General features: G+C 44.3%; 1 protein-coding gene and 1 pseudogene across 1 annotated transcript in view; one reads left to right on the top strand and one right to left on the bottom strand.

Moving 5' to 3' along the window:
* NT5DC1 (5'-nucleotidase domain containing 1) overlaps window positions 1-16,374 on the bottom strand; it is a 1,533,630-nt gene that overhangs the window by 956,205 nt on the left and 561,051 nt on the right. The window lies entirely within an intron of this gene.
* On the top strand, window positions 169-894 carry LOC144761349 (uncharacterized; annotated as a pseudogene).

Genomic DNA, 16,374 nt, shown 5'->3' with positions numbered 1-16,374 from the left:
CTGACATAGTGGGGCACCTCCAGCCTAATGTGTTATTATTTGAATTGTGGTGAGTGGTTGTATACGCGACTTCCTTCAGGTTGGAGAGGTCTCTGTTCTTTGGTCACTGTGCACACCCCCTCCATGCTGATTCCTGGAGTGGACATCTCTCATCTACATGACCATTCAATGAGCCGTCCAATGACCTTGCTGTACCATCATTGAAGGAAGAGAGCTGTAAAGTATTTCGGTACTACAGCCTGGGACGCTGTCTCACAAGATCACAGGCTGTTGAATGATGCACAAATCTTCTTTGGCAGCATCCTTCCATTCGTTCAAGCAAAAGCGACTGCACTTTGGCTTCAGATTACTCGCTGGGAGTTGATGAAAGCCATCAACGCCACTGCGGGTGGCTTCAACTTGGTTAAAGAAGAGTTGCAAGCTATGAGAGTAATGATTAAGCAGCATTGATATGTGTTAGTCTTAATGGCTGTCATGAGGGGGGGGGGGGTATGTTCCAAGATTCAAACTGCTTACTGCACGTATATTACAGCCAGTAATGCAGATAATGGAACTCCGATAGAGTCCATACAAACTTTGCATACCTTGCAAAAGAAGATGGTGGTCAAGGGGGGTGCCCCTGACAAAAGGTTTTCAAGGTGGTTCACTTGGATATCATCCTGGATGTCAGGACTATTTAAGGCCTTGTTACCTGTTCTTGTACTATTGCTATTGATGTTTTGTGTCTTCCAGATAGTTATATAATGTTGCAAAAGAGTTGGGCAGAATTTGGGAGGGATGTTCATTATTAGAAAGGTGAAGGATGTTGAGGAGAATGTATACACATTAGTGACTCCAAGCAAAAAGAAAGGTGAGGAAATAGTTAAAATTTCAACTAAAGGGGAGAATGTGTAATGAATGTAGAAAGTGAAGAAGGCCTGCTCATGTCAATGCAAGCATCAGCAGAAAGACGTGTACAGATGTACGCGTTAAAGGAAAAATACAGACTAAGCTGTCTTCAATAGCAGAATAAAAAAGCAGCACAAATGGAGCCAGGACCTGGGGGGAAGTAGACACGAGCTTTTGTAGAACAGGAAAAAATAATTAGACATAGCAGACACAGAAAATGGAAAGTCACTGGCCCGCATTGCAAAAACACATCTCTGAGAAACTATGCAGCTATAGCATCACCAGGGCCGGCTTTAGGGCAGTGCGACTTGTGCGGCCGCACTGGGTGCTAACCTGTGGATGGGGCGCTGACATGGGGGATGAGGGTGCACTGTGTTTAGCAATAATTTATTATTGGAAAGATGAGGTGCACGATAGCCCAGTGGTGTAAGAGAATCCGAGGAGGTGGTTGTGGGCGCCAAAATGGTTGTTGCACAGGGAGTCACCAGCGCTAAAGCTGGCCCTGAGCATCACAGAGGCACAGGATAAGTGGGAGGGTAGGCTTTGCAGAGCAGTATACGTGTATGGAGTAGAGTATTGCTAGGCTTCAAAGCACAAGACAAGCCAAGAAACGAGTAGCACCGCAGTGGTATGAAAATGTAACAATAACACGTGCACGAGTCGCATTCCATAAACGGGTGGTTAGATGTTTTTGCAGAAAGTATTACCTTTTGATATAAAAAAATACTGTTGTGCTAGAGCAAACTCCAATTTAATATGCAAATGAATGATATATTTGCAGTTTCAAAGGTAAAAGAGAAACTGTCCGCCACCTTGAAGTTGAAGTTCAGATTCCAGTTCCACGGAGCTGACTGACCTTCTGCGTGCTTTTTATAAACTCTATACTATATTGCCAACAGAAGTTGTGTCTGCTTTTTTTTGTCTGGCAACATAGTTGTGTTGTTGCCATCATTGGCAGCATGGCGGGTGCAATGTGTGGTGCAAGCTGCAAGTGACCTCCTGATGAGAACCCTGGCACTTATTTTTGTCCAAATTAAGCACTGATCCTCACCATACTAGACTGAAAGCATCTGTACACAGCTATTTTCTAGAGAATATATTTATTTACACCCCAAACTCCCCCCACCCCCAAGCTAGGCCCTGAACTTAGCTGCCATCAACAAACTAAATAAATGGTTTCTGCGCAGCAGGAGGAGCCACTTGTGCAGAATCACAGGACAGGATGTGCCAGTCTCATACCTGAAGGGCAGGCTGTGCCAGTCTAGCAGGGCCTCACATCCCCAAGGCCAGGCGGTACAGGCAGCTTTGGGGACCTAAGGATCCCCTCCTGGGCAGCACATCCCGGCAGCAGGTGACAGGCCATAGAAACGGGCACTGCCAGCGCCAGGCTTGGTTCCAGCGCAGAGAGGGCTGCCAGGCACCTTATTTTCAAAGCAGTGGGCAAGGGTTCTGTAGGGGACCTTAAGGATTGGTGCACGCGAGACTCCTTAGATTGGGAGTCACGTGGCATGAAGAATACAAGGACCTCCAGCGAATCCCCCTAAATCCCCAGCTGTGGAAAGGTTTGCCCCAACAGGGGGTCTTCACATCTGCAGAGAAGGGAGATGTCTGACCAGAGAAGAGTCTGTCAGGAGGGAGGTGGGCGTCTGCACATCTGTGGAGGAGAGAACATTCTGTAGCATGCTGAAGGATGACACCTGTCCAGCCAATCAGAAGTCTACATATATATAGGGGAGAGGTGTGCCCTGTGTTTAGGGGGAGAAGTGTGGGCGTTTGTAGGTGTGAGAGGTCGGTAAGAAGGTAACTGGGGCAGATGTTTGCACATCTGTAGGTGAGAGTCGTGCGCCGAGCTGTAGGGGAGACAGCGGTATGCACTTCTGCAGGGAGAGATGCACAATCCGTGGTATACGGAGGGGAGTGCACACGTCTATCAGGGAAGGGGGTGCGCATCTGCGGGCAGATGTGTGCATCTGCAGGGGAGGGAGCAGAGAACTATGCACACCTGGAATAACGTGATTTATTTGAAATATGGCCGTTCATGTCGCACGTCTGTGCTGCACACAACTGTTAATACTATTACACAAGGCGACTGAGCTCGGCTCAACGCCCTCGCAAGCATGGAAGGCCGAGTTGCTAACTGCAGGCCACAGCAGACGTCAGCGGTGAGCGTTACACCGGTGAGCCATCCTACCTCCTAGGAGGAAAGACGCCTCAGCTCACTAAGAAAATGCTTGTTATCATTGTAATTATAGGCTCCAAAATTCCAGAAAAAAAACCTGCTATTTAATAAAAAAGTCGAGTCTGCTAAAAGTTGTCACACATAACAAAAACTCACTTGACAGTGATGAGGAGAACATGTATGCATGAGAGAAAGTGTGAGTGTATGTATGATAGAGCCAATAACTAAAATGTGACTAAGTGTGTGAGTGGGAGGGAGAGGCGGTGACTGCTTGCATGCCTGATTTTGTGATGTATGAATGTGTGTTACCTAAAAGGTACTGGTGCGTGTGTGCATTATTTTAGTTACTTTATGGGTGACTGCTATTGGGTTTTTGCACCTCTGTATGCCTTTTGGGTGTTTGTGTGCGTTTGGTGTCTGATATTGGGCTAGTGGGCTGTGAGTATGGGTATGTGTAATTGAGAAAATTGAGTCGTGCAAGAACGTAAGCAGAGGTATGTGTGTGAATGTCTGTTTGTGGGAAAGATAAAAAAGGAACTTTATGGTGGTGTATGCCATATGAGTGTGTCGGATTTGAGAGCAATGACGTGACAGAGTGCATGTGATATAGAGGGGGTGTGGTTATGAGTGTGGAACTGTGCGCATGTGTATGAGGTTGCATGTGCGTGTCTGTTTGGGTGATATGACAGAGATGTAACAGATATGTGTAAGGCGTGGCAGTGCTTTCATTTTGCTGAAACCATGTGAGACTGTTTGTTTGAATATAAAGTGTACTTTGTACGGACTGTGATTTTACCTGATGTAGTCGGTAACATGACGCCTGTATTGAATTGTGGTCCCAAATTATCTGGCACACAGGAGAAGCGTGTGTACGCTAGGCAGAGATTAGGCTAGATAAGGGGATGTCCTATCTTAGTTCCGGTATTTACAAAACAATGTGTATGCCGCATCGATCATCCACGCAGTACTACATATCCCGGCATGCCTAGCCAGACGCATGCGCATTGTTGCAGTTACGCTTGTGAATGTTTGTAATACTCCACGTGAGACACGCTAATACATTTCGTAGCTGGCCTCAATCTCTTTGGATTTGTTGCTACATCAAAACAGCGATGTTTTTGGATATTTATTTTGTTTTAACATTGATTTCCTCTGATTTGTTAGCGCATGCGTTGTGTAGCAGTATTCCTTCACCAGTGCATGCTTAGTTTCCCTTCGAGTGAGTTTCTTCTACCAGCGCATGTGCAGCCTATCTTCAAGCAGGATCCCCACACCTGCTGCTCATTAATCGTGGGTATTATAAACAATCGCACTGCGCCTCGCGCTGGCAGCAGGGGGGGACAACTAAAAAGATAATTATGTCTGTTTCTTTAGAGTGAGTCTGGCGGCTCCTCCGGAGGAGCCTCGCCCCACTGCTTTTTAGCAGTGACATAAAGGAACAACGAAGCCTCTCGATGGGCTCATAGCCAATAAAAAAAAACGGAAGTCAGGCACTTTTGCCTGAGACGGGGGCGGGGCCTGCAATCCGGCAGGAAGTCCCGCCCGCCGCCGCCGCCGAGGAAGAAGTGGAGCCGGCCGACTGATGGCCTCTCCGCAGCCCGGTGCTCCCAAGTGCTGGAGGGAGCCCCGGAAGTGAAGTCCTGCCCCCTGGTACCAGCGCTGCCGTAGATTAGACCCTGAACACGCCGAAAGAGCCCGGTAAGTGGTGGGGGTGGGGGTCGCGCGTGTGTCTGTGTGTGTGTGTGCGTGTGTCTGTGTGTGTGCGTGTGTCTGTGTGTGTGCGCGTGGGCTTGCGTGTGTGTATGCAGTGTGTGTGTGTGTATGCCTGTGTATGTGCGCATGCGTGAGTGTAGAGTGTTTGCGCAAGGGAATGAGGCAGGAGAGGGGCGCAGTGCGGGCTGCGCTCACGAGGTAAAAACTGAGCAGCTCTGCGCTCGTGCACCCTCTCCTGTCCACATTCCCAGAAATGGGTAGCAATAGATGTCGAAGCAGACTCTGCTATCAATGCTTCGCATTGAAGCAGAGGTCGTGCTTCGACCTAAAAAAGTAGGGCTGTAATTTGGCAAATACATGAAATATCCATGTAAAACAGGCAATATGTACATGGTGCCACAAAGGGTAGGTACAATAGTTCCAAGTCCCCACTACACTACTTCCTCTATAGTGCACAGACATAATCTGACAAAAATCATCTGAAAATGTTAAAAAAAAATCGTTATACACCAAATAACATTCATGAGCTTAGTAGTACTGCCAAAGCAAATTACGCACCGTTCATAGTATTGCCAACTAAATAAGCACAAGAGGGAATGGGAAGGAGAAGACTACAACCAAATTATCAAAATGCAAGGTGTACTTATGCTTTTGGTATGATTATACCTGTGAAAATTGCTGTAAATATGCATTGTGCTTCCTGCATCAAAGGTAAAAGCAGGTTACTTACAGCACTATGGCTGCTATCAAATAGTAACTTTTGTAGCAGCAAGCTGGCTTTAAGCAAATTGCAAGGGCCACAAACCATGAAAAATGTAAGAATGCATTCCTTAGTCCTAAACTAATGAACCAGCAATATACCAAGCATTGGCAAAAACATAAATCTTGCTATGTTGAGTTTTGAGGATGCTTTTTGCAGAAGCTGCACAACATTGGCAAAAAAAAAGATGGCAACCACGTTATTCTGCAGGCAGGCTCCTAAATCACCATTAACGTGCATGCCTACAGATTGATGTGGGTGCAATTTTTATGTTATTTTTTGTATACCAGTCCAAGGTGGCGGATATCACTTAGAGTGCTAAACAGAACAAAACAAATTGCGTGCGTGAAAGTGTTTTTTAGTCAGAGGAGTGGCACAGTAGTAAATGCCAGCTGTCGAGCAATCCTAAAAAATTTCAAATAAAGTTTTCATTTGAAGGACTATGAGTGCATAAGCAACAGAGGAGCAGGTACGGGAAAGGTTGGGGAAAATAATAAGCAGGGTTTGGTGAGGATGGAGCCACATGAAGTGCTTGGAGTTGAGGTGATGTTGAAAAGAAGAAACAGCACACAATGGAAAGAACAAGTGAGGTAAAGAGGGAGCAACATGTAGCACTATTGCAGGGCGGGTATTTGAAGAAGGGGAAGCCCACGAAAATGAGCGAGAAAACACATACACTCTCATGGAGTGCTGAAGGAAGAAGAGAAAAGTAGTTGGCTAAATGTGAACAGTGGAAGGATACAAGTCAGTCACCCAAAAGGACGGCACAGAGGCTATTCTCCAGGGGAGGGACAAACACAAGAAGAGGAAGGTAAGGCATCAAATAAGAAGCAAGCAAATGAGAATGACAATAAAGCCAACCAATGGTAAGCAATTTGTGGTCTTTAAGCACACTGTAGGTTTTTGGCATGATTCACAAAAAGTCTTTTGCAAACAGACAGCTAAAAGATGTCTTTAGGAGGAACCTAATGACCAGTGGGCCACCTTGAGAGCACTGCAGGGTACTTAAAGGATCTACAGTGGTATAGCAGGGTCAAGTACTAACCAGCATTTACTGGGAAGCTAAAATACTCATTTGTAGAACACTAGTTAGAAATCTGATTGAAATACGAGTGGGATCTGGCCCAATCCACAGCAGAGCAGTTTAGGGGACTGATAGCTGCTGCTGGCTTGTGTAGGAAGTGCCACACTTCGAAGGGCTGGGATTGTGAGCAGCAGGTGTACTTTAAGCTAGGAGAGTACAGTTTTGGTCCTTGGGGGTTGAAATCGAGGCAGGTTTCCCATATGCATATTCTGTAAATGTAAATCATTCCCTTGTGCAAAATGTAGCAGTAGTAGTACTAAATTCCCGTGTACAAAATTTGAATATAAGGTTTAGAACTACCCCTTGAGATAGGAGCGGTGTGAGTATATTCAGTGCAGTCAACAAAAAAGTGTTCTCAATCCTGGAGCACTCCCATGCAAAAAAGAGCAGCTTACTGCCATTTTTGCTCTTATTTGGTGCCGCCATTTGGTGCGCACTACGGTTAAATTGCATTATCAAAACAACAGCCCTAACTTGATTATCAACATTGGGCCACCCTGCTTGAAGTAATGATTTTAGGTAATCATACAATAAAGTATATTCATTCATTCATTGAAGTAATCTGGGAACATTGCCAAGCATCACTATGGTGAACCTTTAACTGAGGAACACGGAAGGTAAAATATACACTAGTGCCTTTTCTGCTTACAATAACAAAACATGCACCAACAAATATCTATTCACCATCAATGTAAATTTATTCTACGCCATGGGTGATTGTTCCCCAAAATGAAGCAAGGTCCACAAGCAATCCCACGTTGAAAGGTCAGAAAAGAAGCATTCACTAGTCCTTGCTGACTTACCCCAGGCACTGTAAACCTTTCCACCATGCCGCAATAGAAGATTAAAGTCAACAAACAAGTGAGATGGTAGGTGTGTTGGGCAACCTGTGGAAAGGCTTAACCATAAAAGCACCAATATGACGTTTAAGCAAACTATTGTTCACTCGCAAAGTATTCTCGCCACAAACAAACAAATCTAATTAGTACAAATAAAATGGTTGCCACAGCTATAGCAGAGGAACTACTATCCGAGAAGATGACACAGTCCAAAATGACATTCAGGTGAGGCCAAGCTGTTCGCCGGAGGCAATATGCTCTGACTGCTGAATCAGTGCCATCTTAATGCATGGGCACGCTGGGGAGTTTCCCGCAGTGGCGTAGCTAGGGGGGGAATCCGCCTGGGGTGGCACAAGTTTTGGGGGCGGCGGCCGTCTCGGGGCGGCAACAGCCCCCCTCGCTCCTCAATGTGACTGCTGCGGGACGCAAACAGAGAGACCGCCACAGGTGCCCATAGGGCTAGCTATGCCACTGGTTGCCCGGCAGCCCCACGAGCATAGGGGCCCCATGCTAATATATGCACCAAACAGAATTTAATTTTGTTGGAGGTACCAATAAATATAAGTTTATTTTAGCCATAATTTACGGTATTATTCCTCTTAGTGGTTGTGTAGCCAGGGCCCAGCGCACTGCTTTGCCCAGGGGCCTATGATGCTGTTAAGACGGCCCTGCAAAGTATGTGATGGTCACTCAGCTAGCCTTGCACGGGAATAATGCCGGGTGCCTCTGGGTTTGGAATCCCGACATTTTGCAAAATAACAGCGCTGAAATCTGTATTATTTTAAGGCATACTTGTCAGTCTGTGTCTCCTCTATAAGTGAACATCCAGCTGGTAGGCAACAGACGTGATGTTTTCTATGTAAACCAAAACAACCCCAAAGATCATAAAAAGCACAAGGATGCGAGTCTGGCTCTCAACAGGCGCAGGATGGGGCCTATTTAAAAGAAAAAAGCAAGAAATACTAGTAGATTTCGTACACTATAGAGAAATCCAGACCAAATAATTTACTTGTGGTCGTATCACTGATATCAGAGACATCCACAGTAAAAACAACCCACCCCAAAAAAACAAAAAACAGCCCACATATTGACCTGTCAGAACAGCCCTTTGGGCATTGCCATGTTGCCCTATAGGGTAGTCCGAGCCAGGGTAGGAATTAAAGGTCTTTGTTCCACATGCATCAAAGGGTTTTGCCTATTCTGTCTATGGGAAAATGTGTTCATGCATATGGTCCCTAGTCTTCCTGCGAATGTTCTAACAGGGCTTGTCAACCCATGGAAGAACATGCAGGAACCTAACCAGGTCATTCAGAGTTTGACATTCTTTTTAAAACCAACCACATTTTGTATTCGTGCAAAAAAAAAAAAAAGAAAAGTCCGCCAGATTTCACCTGTAAGATGTCGCAAAGTGGAACAGGCTCTAATTCCGTTTTCTGCAGCTAGAGAGGATGGACCACATTCAGTGTCACCCTGCAGCAGAACCGAAACTGCCTGTTATCCCTCATTCTGATCTATGTAACTATGAATGCGGAGGCAATAGTGTCCTGTGGAAACATTTCAAGGCGAAAAATAATGGCTCTTGTGCTGGATAATTTGACCCTCCAGTCTTCCTGCGGGCCATGAAGTGATGCATTGACCTAACTTTACTAAACAACAGTTGGATTCCTCACAGATATTCTATGGACAGGGCTTAATTTTTGCAGGTGTTGGACACACGGACATATTTGACTTATTGGTTCTCAGCAGACTTTGACCCAGTGCAAGAGAAAAAGGCTAAAAAAGAAGAAAAGAGAAGGAAGAGCGAAAACAGTGACAAAGATAGAAAGAAGGGATGAAAAAGAAAGTGCAAGAGTGAGATACCTTAACTGGAAGTGTAGGGTGGGGGTATTGGCATTCTCTAAAGCAGCCCATTCAGCAATGCCAGAGGCGGAACCGAAGTTAAACTTTGGGACCCTACTCTTTTTTTTTCTACCAGAAATTAAGTACTGTTTTAGGGATATTTAAGGTTTGGTGCTAGTGTGGAGAGTGGTTTTCACCAAAGGCACTTCCACCAGCAACTTTTAGGAAAACTGCAATGTAGTAAGTCCAAGCCACCATGTCATGGAATCTTTTTTTTTTTCAGAAACAAATATCGAAAGTGGAAGCTTATTTTTTTAAAGATAAAAAAAAGAGTTTTTATCCCAGCACACGGAGAACACGTTTTTGCACATGTTCGTGTCCACCAAGCCTTGCAAGGCAATTGCACACTGGACAAAACAACATAAAAAACCAACCATGAGTATGCTGGTGAGGTGGCAGGCCTGCAGCAGTTTGTCTACTAGTGCGGTGTTTCTGATGGTGAAACCAGCTGATATTTCTCCGATATCGAAAAAGCTGTTCCAACCACCTCTTCCTCAACCAAGAGTTTGGCGGGCAAGTAGTCCGGCAACCAAGAGTTTGGCGGGCAAGTAGTCCGGCAACCAAGAGTTTGGCGGGCAAGTAGTCCGGCAATTTTTGGCACAGGCCCTGTTAAAACATACCTTTAATAGCCCCACTACTTGATTTATGAAGTTGGAGTAATGTGTACACTCCAGCAAAGAAAAAAAATGGTGGCTTTTCCAGCATAGACAGAGAACCTAGTTTATATATACTGATAGAGGGGCATCCGATAATCTGGGAAAATAGTCAATTTATTTAATGGTTGACCTGACTAGAATGTTAAAAATCTTAAGGTACTTTTGATTGACTGCTGATTGAATGCGGCAATCATCTTCAATAATGCACTTTGGGCCTGGCTCACAAAATATTTTAAGGTTGGACATTTTCACTGAGGCCTTTAAAAAGTGAGATTTCTCAAATCCTGTTGCAGAGAATCGGGATAGATTAAAAAAAAAGCAAACTTAGATTTCATTGCCTACCAGGCAAAACTTTCTGATATGACATATTTTGCTCTGTTAGGCATATAACGAGGGTGGGTTCATAAGTGTTCCCAGGGGACTAACACTGGTGGCAAGAGGCAATTCGGGGACATTCCCATCTGTTGTAAACTGAGGATGGTGATTGTGGACAAGAGTTCAAGCAGCACATTAATATTAATTTGATGTATTGATGAAGTCGATGATGCGTTGTCCCGTGGCATGTCAAAAGTGCCTCCTTAGCTACTGGAAAACTCACTGGAAGTTACAGATCTCCAGGAAGCCAAAAGAGAAAAAAATGAAGGAAAACCAGAGAAATAAAATAAAAGAAGGTAGGAGAGAAAAATAGGAGGCAGGAGATGAGAGAAAGAAGCCATGTGATAAGTAGAGACTTGTGAAGAAGGCGGTAATGAGGTGATTCCATCCTGATTTTCTATAGAATATCTGAAATAATAGAACGGTTAGTAGTGGATCTGTAATTGCAGCAGATTGAAAACCTAGGAGACCCAAGTAGCCTCTTACAAAATAACTCTCTTTAACGAGATTTCCTGGGGTGTGTTTGAGACAGGCAGAGATAATTCTCACTTTTACTGGTTCATAAAGTTAGTGATGGGTGACATTTGATATGTTTTCTCGTTCATTATACGGATGAGGGCATTGGGTGAGGCACAGTCTTGGGCCTATCTGAGTGTAGCATGGGGCACTTCTTAGTTTGAGGGACAACACTGTAAAAATCACCCTGCTTGCTTGCATTAATCTGCTAGTGTTTTGTAGTGCTTAGTTTTAGCTGTTGTTGAGGATTTTCTAATGAATGACTTAGCTGATCTACTTTCATGTTTATTGTGCAAGATTGAACCAGACTATTTGTTTTTTAGCAAATGGCTGCCTTCTGTAGATTAAACAACTATCAGTATTTTTTGTATAATGTGAGGTGAGTTTTTGTTAGAGATAATGGGGCTGTCTGATGGAAACTAGCAAATGTAAGCCTTTTAACTACCTATTTTAGTATGTGGTCGACAGCGGTATTTGCTGGACTTTGTAATGGGAACTTTTTGGACAGTCCATGCCAGAAATGTAGTGTTTGGACAGTGTTGTGATCCTTGCACGTCTCTATTTAGATTTGTCAGCCTACTTTCTGACAGTACTTCAACATGTAGAGAGAACACAGTGAAAGCAGCAGCCTGACAGAAATTAAACATATATCCCAACCGTGCTGAAAGATTCGTTGTTTGGCAATGGATCAATAGTTCAATTTAACGCATTTTTATGATGCAAAAAGTGCTTTAAATGCAAGAAGTGCTTAAAGTATTTCTTTTGCATTTGTGCCAAAAGTCTATAATCAAATATAGGTAGGATTATCATGGACGTCATTTAGCTTGCCCCTTGCTACCTCTGGCACTGCCTTTGTGACCGCTGGCCGCAGAGGTGGTACAATCAGTACAAAGAACACAGGGGTGTCTGCATTATCAGAGTCAGGCTCTAACCTCGTTTTCTGCTCATTTTTTAAATTACATTAATAGTAAATAATAGTTTAATATTCACTATTAGTGTAATAAAAAAGTGGAGCAGAAACATCTGGACCTTCACTGACATCTTAGATAAGAAAAATAAAATGCTTTTAATGTATGTTGTGTGCATGCATGTGGGTGAGAGAGCGTGTAAATGTGATAACATGTATGTTCTATATGGGATTGTGGATGTGTGTGTCTAAATGAGTGAATAAGTATAAGTGAGTCCGAGTAAGAGTGAGTGAGAGAGTGCGAATGAGTGTTTCAGGGTGAGAGTGAGTGCACAAGAATAGATGAAAATGAATGAGTGCAAGTCAGTGCTAACGATAGAATGAGTGTGAATAAGTAGATGTGAGTGAGCATGTGTTTTTATGCTTGCAGATCTGCTGCTGGACCTGGCATGCTTCTTGGCTTCCAGAGCCCCATTGACAAAATGTTGGCTCTGGAATACTGGAGGCAATACTTGCATATGGGATACCCTCTGCAAAATGCTACTGCTGGAACTCTGTAGGTACGTTTTGGCATGAAGCACCCATGAATAAAATGCCAGCGCTGGTCTCCTGGAGGAAATTCTTGGTACAGTTGACACCCGTGGCAAATTGCTTGTGATGGCACATCTTGGCATATAGGAAGACAACTGTGGCAAGGTCATAAGGCCATCCATGTCAAAATGTGGTCCTTAACATATTAGACATGACATAAAGGACCTCCATAGTGCAAGAAAAGCCTTATTAGGGAAATTCTGGCACTGGCATATTGTATGCAATGTTTGGGCAAAAGAGCCACCATGGCAAAATGCTGGTCCTAACAATGGAGGTATTTTTTTTACATAAGGGGCACCCATAGGCTATTTTAAAAATATAACTGGGTGAACTCATGTGGACTTTCAGATTTCAGAAGCTTGGCACAACATGAAAGGACTTTAATATTTAGTGAGTGTTTTTTTAGAGCCTATGGCTTTTTAGTGAATTCATGGGAAAATTGTGCATTCAAATGCACTAGTAAAGCCCATTTTTCTCAAAAGTTTTTCAGGGAAGAGAAACCCCCACCCTTTGTTCTCCCGTAGAAGAATATATAATATTAAATATGCAATTATGTAACTCCGGCAATGTTAATTATTGTGAAGTCATCAGGATTAAGGTTATGTGACAACACTTCTTGTGACGAGGCAGGGTCAAAGGTCATATGATGACTCTTCCGCTACCCCTGGCATTTTGGTGAATTGACGTCCATGGATGTTTTCATGTTCTAAAAACCCTCTTTGGAGCAATGATGATGTTCACAGAAATTACATCCTACAGCCAACCCATGGATCATACTGTAGAATATTATTTTACATGCTTCTGGAGATGAATCAGAGGAAAGATCCATGCACCTTTAGACCAAGATGGTGCAATAAAATCTATTCCTTTTCACCTCTCTGTTATCGTATTTGTAAGCGCAGTATCACCCACGAGGATATCCTGCACTGAGCATGTGTGTGTGCCTATCCCTGCGTGTGGGAGGTTGATTAATTGAAAAGCCGGTTCTATAGCTTTTTGCAGAGTTCAAGAAGTGAGGAGGAGGCTCTGATGTGGAGTGGAAGATCAATCCACACTTTAGGAGTGATGTAAGAGAACGCCCGTCCTCCTGTTCTGGTGCTTTGAACGCGTGAGATGTGTGCAAGTTGGAGTCCTGTGGGGCGTAGTTGTCAAGGTGGTTGGTGGAAGGAGATGCGACTGTTAAGGTAGGTGGGCCCTGGTTGTGTAGTGCCTTGAATGTTTGTGTGAAGAGTTTGAATTGACAGCGTTTGTGCATCAGGGGACAGTATAGTTCCCTGAAGTATGGTGTTAAATTAAACTTAGGCAGGTTCTGAATATCAGAAATGAGAACAATGGGGTTATGTGAGTTCTGTGTGGGAAGCTGAGGATGACTTCAGTGTATGTAGGGGTAATTGGTCCCAATCCCTTACTTGCCGTATTTAGTTGAGCAAGATATGTTGACAGTACTTGTCCATGACAGGGAGAGACCCCTATCCCCCTGGAAACAAAAGAATTCTGGAAAAAGGTCAGGACAAGTAGAGATCGTCATTTCACACGGAAAAATTCTAGTACACAGTATGCATGGTGGTAATGTTTATGTGTTCCGACTCTTTTTCAAGGTTCAGAGTCGGGTCAAAAGAAGAGCATAAACAGCCAACACGTGTTTCGCCCCCTTTACATGGTCATCCGGCATGGGGCTTCCTTAGGGCCTGGTTAATTTCTTTCAGGACTGAAGTGGTCCTGGGAAGTCTGCTCGTTGGGTTGGAATCTCTATTTATACGGGCATAATGCCCCGTGTCGGTGGATCATATCAGTCGGCAACAGCCGGATGGCCATGTAAAGGGGGCGAAACACGTGTTGGCTGTTTATGCTCTTCTTTTGACCTGACTCTGAACCTTGAAAAAGTGTCAGAACACATAAACATTACCACCCTGCATACTGTGTACTGGAATCTTTCCATATGAAACGACAATCTCTACTTGTCCTGACCTCTTCCAGGAGGTTGAGGTGAGGATGAGTCTGACTGCAGAGTTCTGGATGGTTTGTAGTCTTCTAGTGAGTTGCTTGGTGAAACCGGAGTAGAGGGTGTCCCCATATTCCAACTTACTGGTACGTGACTAGGATGTGAGTGACTATGACACTTCTATTTTCTTTCCCTTTCCTTCCCTCTTTTTTTTACATCAATCTCCTTATTACTTTCTTGAACTTCCATGGACCCCTCGTTCCACACCCCTCCACCTCCCTTACTTTCTTCCCTGTATCTTTTCGGCTTTCTCCTCCTTTGACTCCTGCTCGCTCCACAGTCTAATCGTCCTTCCTCCTATTATCAGGGTTCTTATAATCTTTTTTTCTCCACTTTTTATCTCTTCTCAATTTCCAGTAAGGGTCGGACTGAGACATAAAATCGGCTCGGGCACCAATTTAAAAGTGGCCCCTACTAGTGAATTGGATGGCTAAAAAGTAGCCAATGTTTGCAAACTGGGGCAGTACTGAATTTGTAAAGAAACTCTCTTACATGCTGACAGACCCAATTCAGGTGGGAGACTCACAATTTTTAAGTAAAAAATGGCTTTACTTTAGCAGTCTCCTACCTAAAATTGCCATTACTTCAATGAAAGTCAATGAGGAAAATGAAGTTCCCCTATTTTCTTTTTAAAACTCCCTCTTTGTATTGCAAAAACATTGGTTTGTATGCACTCTGCATAAGTGTTTTGTAAAGTATGGAAGACTGCATGGACTTGTGCTTGCTGCAAGCTATATGTGTTTTAATATCAGGGAATTCAACAGTAAAAACTATTGGCAAAGCTAATATGTTTCGCCTATGCCAGATCTACTGGTTTGTCAATGGTTTTTAGACATGTTGCACAGCAGAGCGGGCTTCTGTGTAACATGGCTGAAAGTAAAGTAAAAAGCAGTATGGGGCGTATTGGCTCAAGCAGTTGGCCAGGTCATACCGTGTTTTTTTCTTTAACTAGGCTGCTGTGCAACATGTCTATTTGTTTTGCCTTTAGGCTATTCACAATAATGACTTCTTTAGTGTTAGAAAATGACGAAACTCGTGAAATAAAAAAACATGACTCCTCCACACCAGGGGCAAAGCTATTGTCAGTGCAGCGGTGCAGTTGCAGCAGGGGAGGACCACTGCATCCCAACTACGGCTTTATTTCAGTACCTAGCTAGAGGACAGGGGCACATTTTCCTGGCTTTCATTTGGGCCCATTATACTTTTAAATGGTCACTTAGGCCCAGGCAAGAACACCACCATTTTATATGCTCACATTTAAAGTTGACATCTTCTTAAACATTGACACTAGATACGCATTTGCATGAATGCCTGTATGGGATAATACTCTCTGAAATGGATTTGCTTACATTTACAGTTCTTCATAGGTATATTATCAGAGCCTTGAGCATTCTGTACGAGGGCTAAGTTCACTGCACAAAATGTTGATGTTTGTTATTGTCCTTTGTTTTTACTGCCGACCGTTTGTGAGGGTCGAGGTCTCTGTTGGACCCCTTATTTTCTGCCACTGCTTGCGGAACCCGCTCCGCGGGTCCCGCTGCGCACCGGAGCCACAGGGGAGCCTGTCTGTGCAGCGTGGGTAGGTCCAGGGCTGCGAGCGTGCGGGGCAGGACTTCGTTGACCAGAAGCCTCTGCTGACCGCGCCTCCCGTCACCTGGCTGCTCTCCCTGGCCACCACGCCCCACCTGCAATCCTACGGACAACTCATTTAAGGGAAGGCCATTACCCGCTAAGCGGGAGCGTGCGGGAGCGTCCCGGGAGAAGCCCGGGACAAGGGCGGGACCGTCTGTGGCCAAAGGAGGCCGGGCTGGGCCAGGTTATTTTCATCTTGTTCTGGCGCTCTGTGTCTCTGATCATTTTATTGTATTCTTTCTTTTTCTTTTTTTGTTCCACCAGTAGAATATTAAGCTTGTACTATTGGGTTGTGAAAGTCTAACCGGTCAGATTTAGTCATGAGTCATTCTG

This window comes from Lissotriton helveticus, chromosome 6, assembly GCF_964261635.1.
Source record: "Lissotriton helveticus chromosome 6, aLisHel1.1, whole genome shotgun sequence".
NCBI lineage: Eukaryota > Metazoa > Chordata > Amphibia > Caudata > Salamandridae > Lissotriton > Lissotriton helveticus.
The sequence above is the reverse complement of the archived record's forward strand: the minus strand, read 5'-3'. Positions and strand labels throughout refer to the sequence as shown.